Genomic DNA, 7801 nt, shown 5'->3' on the forward strand with positions numbered 1-7801 from the left:
AGATTTTATCAATCGTCGTTACAAAAAGTAATCCAATTTTGAATGCGACTAAAATTGTCAAAACAAGATTAAACTTGTTGTTGTTCGGGATCAAACTCATGTCACTCGAGTGCAAGCGGGAATGCTCACCACTGTACCACTACAACGACCTCTAAAAACATATTATATGTTAACACACAAGATTTCATAAACAATTGTTCAGCCAACTTTCTTTTCAAACTACCGTTGTTGGGGTTCGATCCCAAACTACCGACATGACAGGTTCACCGCTGTCCCATTTCGAGTTCCGTTAAAATTACGGAAAGAAAACAACTAAAATCTCCGTTGAAATTACGGAAAGAAAACAACTAAAATCGCCGTTGCAAGGAATCGAACCCGGGACGCCTGCGTGACAGGCTTGAATACTCACCGCTATACTACAACGACTCATAAAAAATAAATTATTTCTTAACGCTCCAAATTTTACCAATCGTCTTTAGAAAAAGCGATCCATTGTCAACGCTCTAGATTTTATCAATCGAAGATTNAACAAGTAATCCAAATTCAAATCCGGTGAAAATTGTCAAAAGAAAATTAAACTTATTATTGTCGGGGTTCAAACTCATGTCTATCGAGTGACAAGCGGGAATACTCACTACTGTATTACATCGACATTTGAAAAATATATTATTTGTAAACACACGGGAGAAAAAGGAATCCAATCCCGAATTTCAAATTCAAAAGAAAATTAAAAACAGTCTGCTGCGGCGGATCAAACTCGCAGGAATACTCACTACTCTACAACGACGACTTTGAACAATATAATATTTGTTAGCACATCAGATTTTATCAATCGTCGTTACAAAAAGTAATCCAATTTTGAATGCGACTAAAATTGTCAAAACAAGATTAAACTTGTTGTTGTTCGGGATCAAACTCATGTCACTCGAGTGCAAGCGGGAATGCTCGCCCATGTATTACAACGACCTTTGGAACATAATAACTCGAGTGACAAGCGGAAATACTCACCACTGTACCACTACAACGACCTCTGAAAACATATTATATGTTAACACACAAGATTTCATATACAATTGTTCAGCCAACTTTCTTTTCAAACTACCGTTGTTGGGGTTCGATCCCAAACTACCGACATGATAGGTTCACCGCTGTCCAATTTCGAGTTCCGTTAAAATTACGGAAAGAAAAAAACTAAACGACATGATAGGTTCACCGCTGTCCAATTTCGAGTTCCGTTAAAATTACGGAAAGAAAAAAACTAAAATCGCCGTTGCCGGGGATCGAACCCTGGTCACCTGCGTGACAGGCAGGAATACTCACCACTATACTACAACGACTCATAAAAAATAAATTATGTCTTAACGCTCCAAATTTTACCAATCGTCTTTAGAAAAAGCGACCCATTGTCAACGCTCTAGATTTTATCAATCGAAGATTCGGAACAAGTAATCCAAATTCAAATCCGGTGAAAATTGTCAAAAGAAAATTAAACTTATTATTGTCGGGGTTCAAACTCATGTCTATCGAGTGACAAGCGGGAATACTCACTACTGTATTACATCGACATCTGAAAAATATATTATTTGTAAACACACGGGAGAAAAAGGAATCCAATCCCGAATTTCAAATTCAAAAGAAAATTAAAAACAGTCTGCTGCGGCAGATCAAACTCGCAGGAATACTCACTACTCTACAACGACGACTTTGAACAATATAATATTTGTTAGCACATCAGATTTTATCAATCGTCTTTAGAAAAAGTAATCCAATTTTGAATGCGACTAAAATTGTCAAAACAAGATTAAACTTGTTGTTGTTCGGGATCAAACTCATGTCACTCGAGTGCAAGCGGGAATGCTCGCCCTTGTATTACAACGACCTTTGGAACATAATAACTCGAGTGACAAGCGGAAATACTCACCACTGTACCACTACAACGACCTCTGAAAACATATTATATGTTAACACACAAGATTTCATAAACAATTGTTCAGCCAACTTTCTTTTCAAACTACCGTTGTTGGGGTTCGATCCCAAACTACCGACATGATAGGTTCACCGCTGTCCAATTTCGAGTTCCGTTAAAATTACGGAAAGAAAACAACTAAAATCGCCGTTGCTGGGGATCGAACCCGGGTCACCTGCGTGACAGGCAGGAATACTCACCACTATACTACAACGACTCATAAAAAATAAATTATGTCTTAACGCTCCAAATTTTACCAATCGTCTTTAGAAAAAGCGACCCATTGTCAACGCTCTAGATTTTATCAATCGAAGATTCGGAACAAGTAATCCAAATTCAAATCCGGTGAAAATTGTCAAAAGAAAATTAAACTTATTATTGTCGGGGTTCAAACTCATGTCTATCGAGTGACAAGCGGGAATACTCACTACTGTATTACATCGACATCTGAAAAATATATTATTTGTAAACACACGGGAGAAAAAGGAATCCAATCCCGAATTTCAAATTCAAAAGAAAATTAAAAACAGTCTGCTGCGGCGGATCAAACTCGCAGGAATACTCACTACTCTACAACGACGACTTTGAACAATATAATATTTGTTAGCACATCAGATTTTATCAATCGTCGTTACAAAAAGTAATCCAATTTTGAATGCGACTAAAATTGTCAAAACAAGATTAAACTTGTTGTTGTTCGGGATCAAACTCATGTCACTCGAGTGCAAGCAGGAATGCTCGCCCTTGTATTACAACGACCTTTGGAACATAAAAACTCGAGTGACAAGCGGAAATACTCACCACTGTACCACTACAACGACCTCTGAAAACATATTATATGTTAACACACAAGATTTCATAAACAATTGTTTAGCCAACTTTCTTTTCAAACTACCGTTGTTGGGGTTCGATCCCAAACTACCGGCATGACAGGTTCACCGCTGTCCAATTTCGAGTTCCGTTAAAATTACGGAAAGAAAACAACTAAAATCGCCGTTGCCGGGGATCGAACCCGGGTCACCTGCGTGACAGGCAGGAATACTCACCACTATACTACAACGACTCATAAAAAATAAATTATTTCTTAACGCTCCAGATTTTACCAATCGTCTTTAGAAAAAGCGACCCATTGTCAACGCTCTAGATTTTATCAATCGAAGATTCGGAACAAGTAATCCAAATTCAAATCCGGTGAAAATTGACAAAAGAAAATTAAACTTATTATTGTCGGGGTACAAACTCATGTCTATCGAGTGACAAGCGGGAATACTCACTACTGTATTACATCGACCTCTGAAAAATATATTATTTGTAAACACACGGGAGAAAAAGGAATCCAATCCCGAATTTCAAATTCAAAAGAAAATTAAAAACAGTCTGCTGCGGCGGATCAAACTCGCAGGAATACTCACTACTCTACAACGACGACTTTGAACAATATAATATTTGTTAGCACATCAGATTTTATCAATCGTCGTTACAAAAAGTTATCCAATTTTGAATGCGACTAAAATTGTCAAAACAAGATTAAACTTGTTGTTGTTCGGGATCCAACTCATGTCACTCGAGTGCAAACAGGAATTCTCGCCCTTGTATTACAACGACCTTTAGAACATAATAACTCGAGTGACAAGCGGAAATACTCACCACTGTACCACTACAACGACCTCTGGAACATAATAACTCGAGTGACAAGCGGAAATACTCACCACTGTACCACTACAACGACCTCTGGAACATAATAACTCGAGTGACAAGCGGAAATACTCACCACTGTACCACTACAACGACCTCTGAAAACATATTATATGTTAACACACAAGATTTCATAAACAGTTAACAAGATTTCATAAACAATTGTTCAGCCAACTTTCTTTTCAAACTACCGTTGTTGGGGTTCGATCCCAAACTACCGACATGATAGGTTCACCGCTATCCAATTTCGAGTTCCGTTAAAATTACGGAAAGAAAACAACTAAAATCGCCGTTGCCGGGGATCGAACCCGGGTCACCTGCGTGACAGGCAGGAATACTCACCACTATACTACAACGACTCATAAAAAATAAATTATGTCTTAACGCTCCAAATTTTACCAATCGTCTTTAGAAAAAGCGACCCATTGTCAACGCTCTAGATTTTATCAATCGAAGATTCGGAACAAGTAATCCAAATTCAAATCCGGTGAAAATTGTCAAAAGAAAATTAAACTTATTATTGTCGGGGTTCAAACTCATGTCTATCGAGTGACAAGCGGGAATACTCACTACTGTATTACATCGACCTCTGAAAAATATATTATTTGTAAACACACGGGAGAAAAAGGAATCCAATCCCGAATTTCAAATTCAAAAGAAAATTAAAAACAGTCTGCTGCGGCGGATCAAACTCGCAGGAATACTCACCACTCTACAACGACGACTTTGAACAATATAATATTTGTTAACACATCAGATTTTATCAATCGCCGTTACAAAAAGTAATCCAATTTTGAATGCGACTAAAATTGTCAAAACAAGATTAAACTTGTTGTTGTTCGGGATCAAACTCATGTCACTCGAGTGCAAGCAGGAATGCTCGCCCTTGTATTACAACGACCTTTGGAACATAATAACTCGAGTGACAAGCGGAAATACTCACCACTGTACCACTACAACGACCTCTGAAAACATATTATATGTTAACACACAAGATTTCATAAACAATTGTTTAGCCAACTTTCTTTTCAAACTACCGTTGTTGGGGTTCGATCCCAAACTACCGGCATGACAGGTTCACCGCTGTCCAATTTCGAGTTCCGTTAAAATTACGGAAAGAAAACAACTAAAATCGCCGTTGCCGGGGATCGAACCCGGGTCACCTGCGTGACAGGCAGGAATACTCACCACTATACTACAACGACTCATAAAAAATAAATTATGTCTTAACACTCCAAATTTTACCAATCGTCTTTAGAAAAAGCGACCCATTGTCAACGCTCTAGATTTTATCAATCCAAGATTCGGAACAAGTAATCCAAATTCAAATCCGGTGAAAATTGTCAAAAGAAAATTAAACTTATTATTGTCGGGGTTCAAACTCATGTCTATCGAGTGACAAGCGGGAATACTCACTACTGTATTACATCGACCTCTGAAAAATATATTATTTGTAAACACAGGGGGAAAAAAGGAATGAAATCCCGAATTTCAAATTCAAAAGAAAATTAAAAACAGTCTGCTGCGGCGGATCAAACTCGCAGGAATACTCACCACTCTACAACGACTACTTTGAACAATATAATATTTGTTAACACATCGGATTTTATCAATCGCCGTTACAAAAAGTAATCCAATTTTGAATGCGACTAAAATTGTCAAAACAAGATTAAACTTGTTGTTGTTCGGGATCAAACTCATGTCACTCGAGTGCAAGCAGGAATGCTCGCCCTTGTATTACAACGACCTCTTGTAACATAATAACTCGAGTGACAAGCGGAAATACTCACCACTGTACCACTACAACGACCTCTGAAAACATATTATATGTTAACACACAAGATTTCATACAATTGTTTAGCCAACTTTCTTTTCAAACTACCGTGTTGTTGGGGTTCGATCCCAAACTACCGGCATGAACGGTTTACCGCTGTCCAATTTCGAGTTCCGTTAAAATTACGGAAAGAAAACAACTAAAATCGCCGTTGTCGGGGATCGAACCCGGGGTCACCTGCGTGACAGGCAGGTATACTCACCACTATACTAAAACAACTCATAAAAAATAAATTATTTCTTAACGCTCCAGATTTTACCAATCGTCTTTAGAAAAAGCGATCCATTGTCAACGCTCTAGATTTTATCAATCGAAGATTCGGAACAAGTAATCCAAATTCAAATTCGGTGACAATTGTCAAAAGAAAATTAAACTTATTATTGTCGGGGTTCAAACTCATGTCTATCGAGTGACAAGCGGGAATACTCACTACTGTATTACATCGACCTCTGAAAAATATATTATTTGTAAACACACGGGAGAAAAAGGAATCCAATCCCGAATTTCAAATTCAAAAGAAAATAAAAAACAGTCTGCTGCGGCGGATCAAACTCGTAGGAATACTCACCACTCTACAACGACGACTTTGAACAATATAATATTTGTTAACACATCAGATTTTATCAATCGCCGTTACAAAAAGTAATCCAATTTTGAATGCGACTAAAATTGTCAAAACAAGATTAAACTTGTTGTTGTTCGGGATCAAACTCATGTCACTCGAGTGCAAGCAGGAATGCTCGCCCTTGTATTACAACGACCTTTTGAACATAATAACTCGAGTGACAAGCGGAAATACTCACCACTGTACCACTACAACGACCTCTGAAAACATATTATATGTTAACACACAAGATTTCATAAACAATTGTTTAGCCAACTTTCTTTTCAAACTACCGTGTTGTTGGGGTTCGATCCCAAACTACTGGGCATGACAGGTTCACCGCTGTCCCATTTCGAGTTCCGTTAAAATTACGGAAAGAAAACAACTAAAATCGCCGTTCAAATTACGGAAAGAAAACAACTAAAATCGTCGTTGCCAGGAATCGAACCCGGGACGCCTGCGTGACAGGCTGGAATACTCACCGCTATACTACAACGACTCATAAAAAATAAATTATTTCTTAACGCTCCAAATTTTACCAATCGACTTTAGAAAAAGCGATCCATTGTCAACGCTCTAGATTTTATCAATCGAAGATTCGGAACAAGTAATCCAAATTCAACTCCGGTGAAAATTGTCAAAAGAAAATTAAACTTATTATTGTCGGGGTTCAAACTCATGTCTATCGAGTGACAAGCGGGAATACTCACTACTGTATTACATCGACCTCTGAAAAATATATTATTTGTAAACACACGGGAGAAAAAGGAATCCAATCCCGAATTTCAAATTCAAAAGAAAATTAAAAACAGTCTGCTGCGGCGGATCAAACTCGCAGGAATACTCACCACTCTACAACGACGACTTTGAACAATATAATATTTGTTAACACATCAGATTTTATCAATCGCCGTTACAAAAAGTAATCCAATTTTGAATGCGACTAAAATTGTCAAAACAAGATTAAACTTGTTGTTGTTCGGGATCAAACTCATGTCACTCGAGTGCAAGCAGGAATGCTCGCCCTTGTATTACAACGACCTTTTGAACATAATAACTCGAGTGACAAGCGGAAATACTCACCACTGTACCACTACAACGACCTCTGAAAACATATTATATGTTAACACACAAGATTTCATAAACAATTGTTTAGCCGACTTTCTTTTCAAACTACCGTTGTTGGGGATCGATCCCAAACTACCGGCATGACAGGTTCACCGCTGTCCAATTTCGAGTTCCGTTAAAATTACGGAAAGAAAACAACTAAAATCGCCGTTGCCAGGAATCGAACCCGGGACGCCTGCGTGACAGGCTGGAATACTCACCGCTATACTACAACGACTCATAAAAAATAAATTATTTCTTAACGCTCCAAATTTTACCAATCGTCTTTAGAAAAAGCGATCCATTGTCAACGCTCTAGATTTTATCAATCGAAGATTCGGAACAAGTAATCCAAATTCAACTCCGGTGAAAATTGTCAAAAGAAAATTAAACTTATTATTGTCGGGGTTCAAACTCATGTCTGTCGAGTGACAAGCGGGAATACTCACTACTGTATTACATCGACCTCTGAAAAATATATTATTTGTAAACACACGGAAGAAAAAGAAATCCAAACCCGAATTTCAAATTCAAATGAAAATTAAAAACAGTCTGGTGCGGCGGATCAAACTCGAAGAAATACTCACCACTCTAC

The 7801-nt window shown here is 37.9% G+C and overlaps 3 non-coding genes across 3 annotated transcripts; all 3 read right to left on the reverse strand.

Moving 5' to 3' along the window:
• Window positions 1–2957: 2957 nt before the first annotated feature.
• On the reverse strand, window positions 2958–3029 carry TRNAD-GUC. The gene has a single exon. It is a non-coding gene; the product is annotated as a tRNA-Asp (tRNA).
• A 919-nt stretch (window positions 3030–3948) lies between these two features.
• On the reverse strand, window positions 3949–4020 carry TRNAD-GUC. Its single transcript has one exon. It is a non-coding gene; the product is annotated as a tRNA-Asp (tRNA).
• Window positions 4021–4794: 774 nt separating this feature from the next.
• Window positions 4795–4866, reverse strand: TRNAD-GUC. Its single transcript has one exon. It is a non-coding gene; the product is annotated as a tRNA-Asp (tRNA).
• Window positions 4867–7801: the final 2935 nt, after the last annotated feature.

This window comes from Cucurbita maxima, unplaced genomic scaffold, assembly GCF_002738345.1.
Source record: "Cucurbita maxima cultivar Rimu unplaced genomic scaffold, Cmax_1.0 Cma_Scf00179, whole genome shotgun sequence".
Lineage (NCBI taxonomy): Eukaryota > Viridiplantae > Streptophyta > Magnoliopsida > Cucurbitales > Cucurbitaceae > Cucurbita > Cucurbita maxima.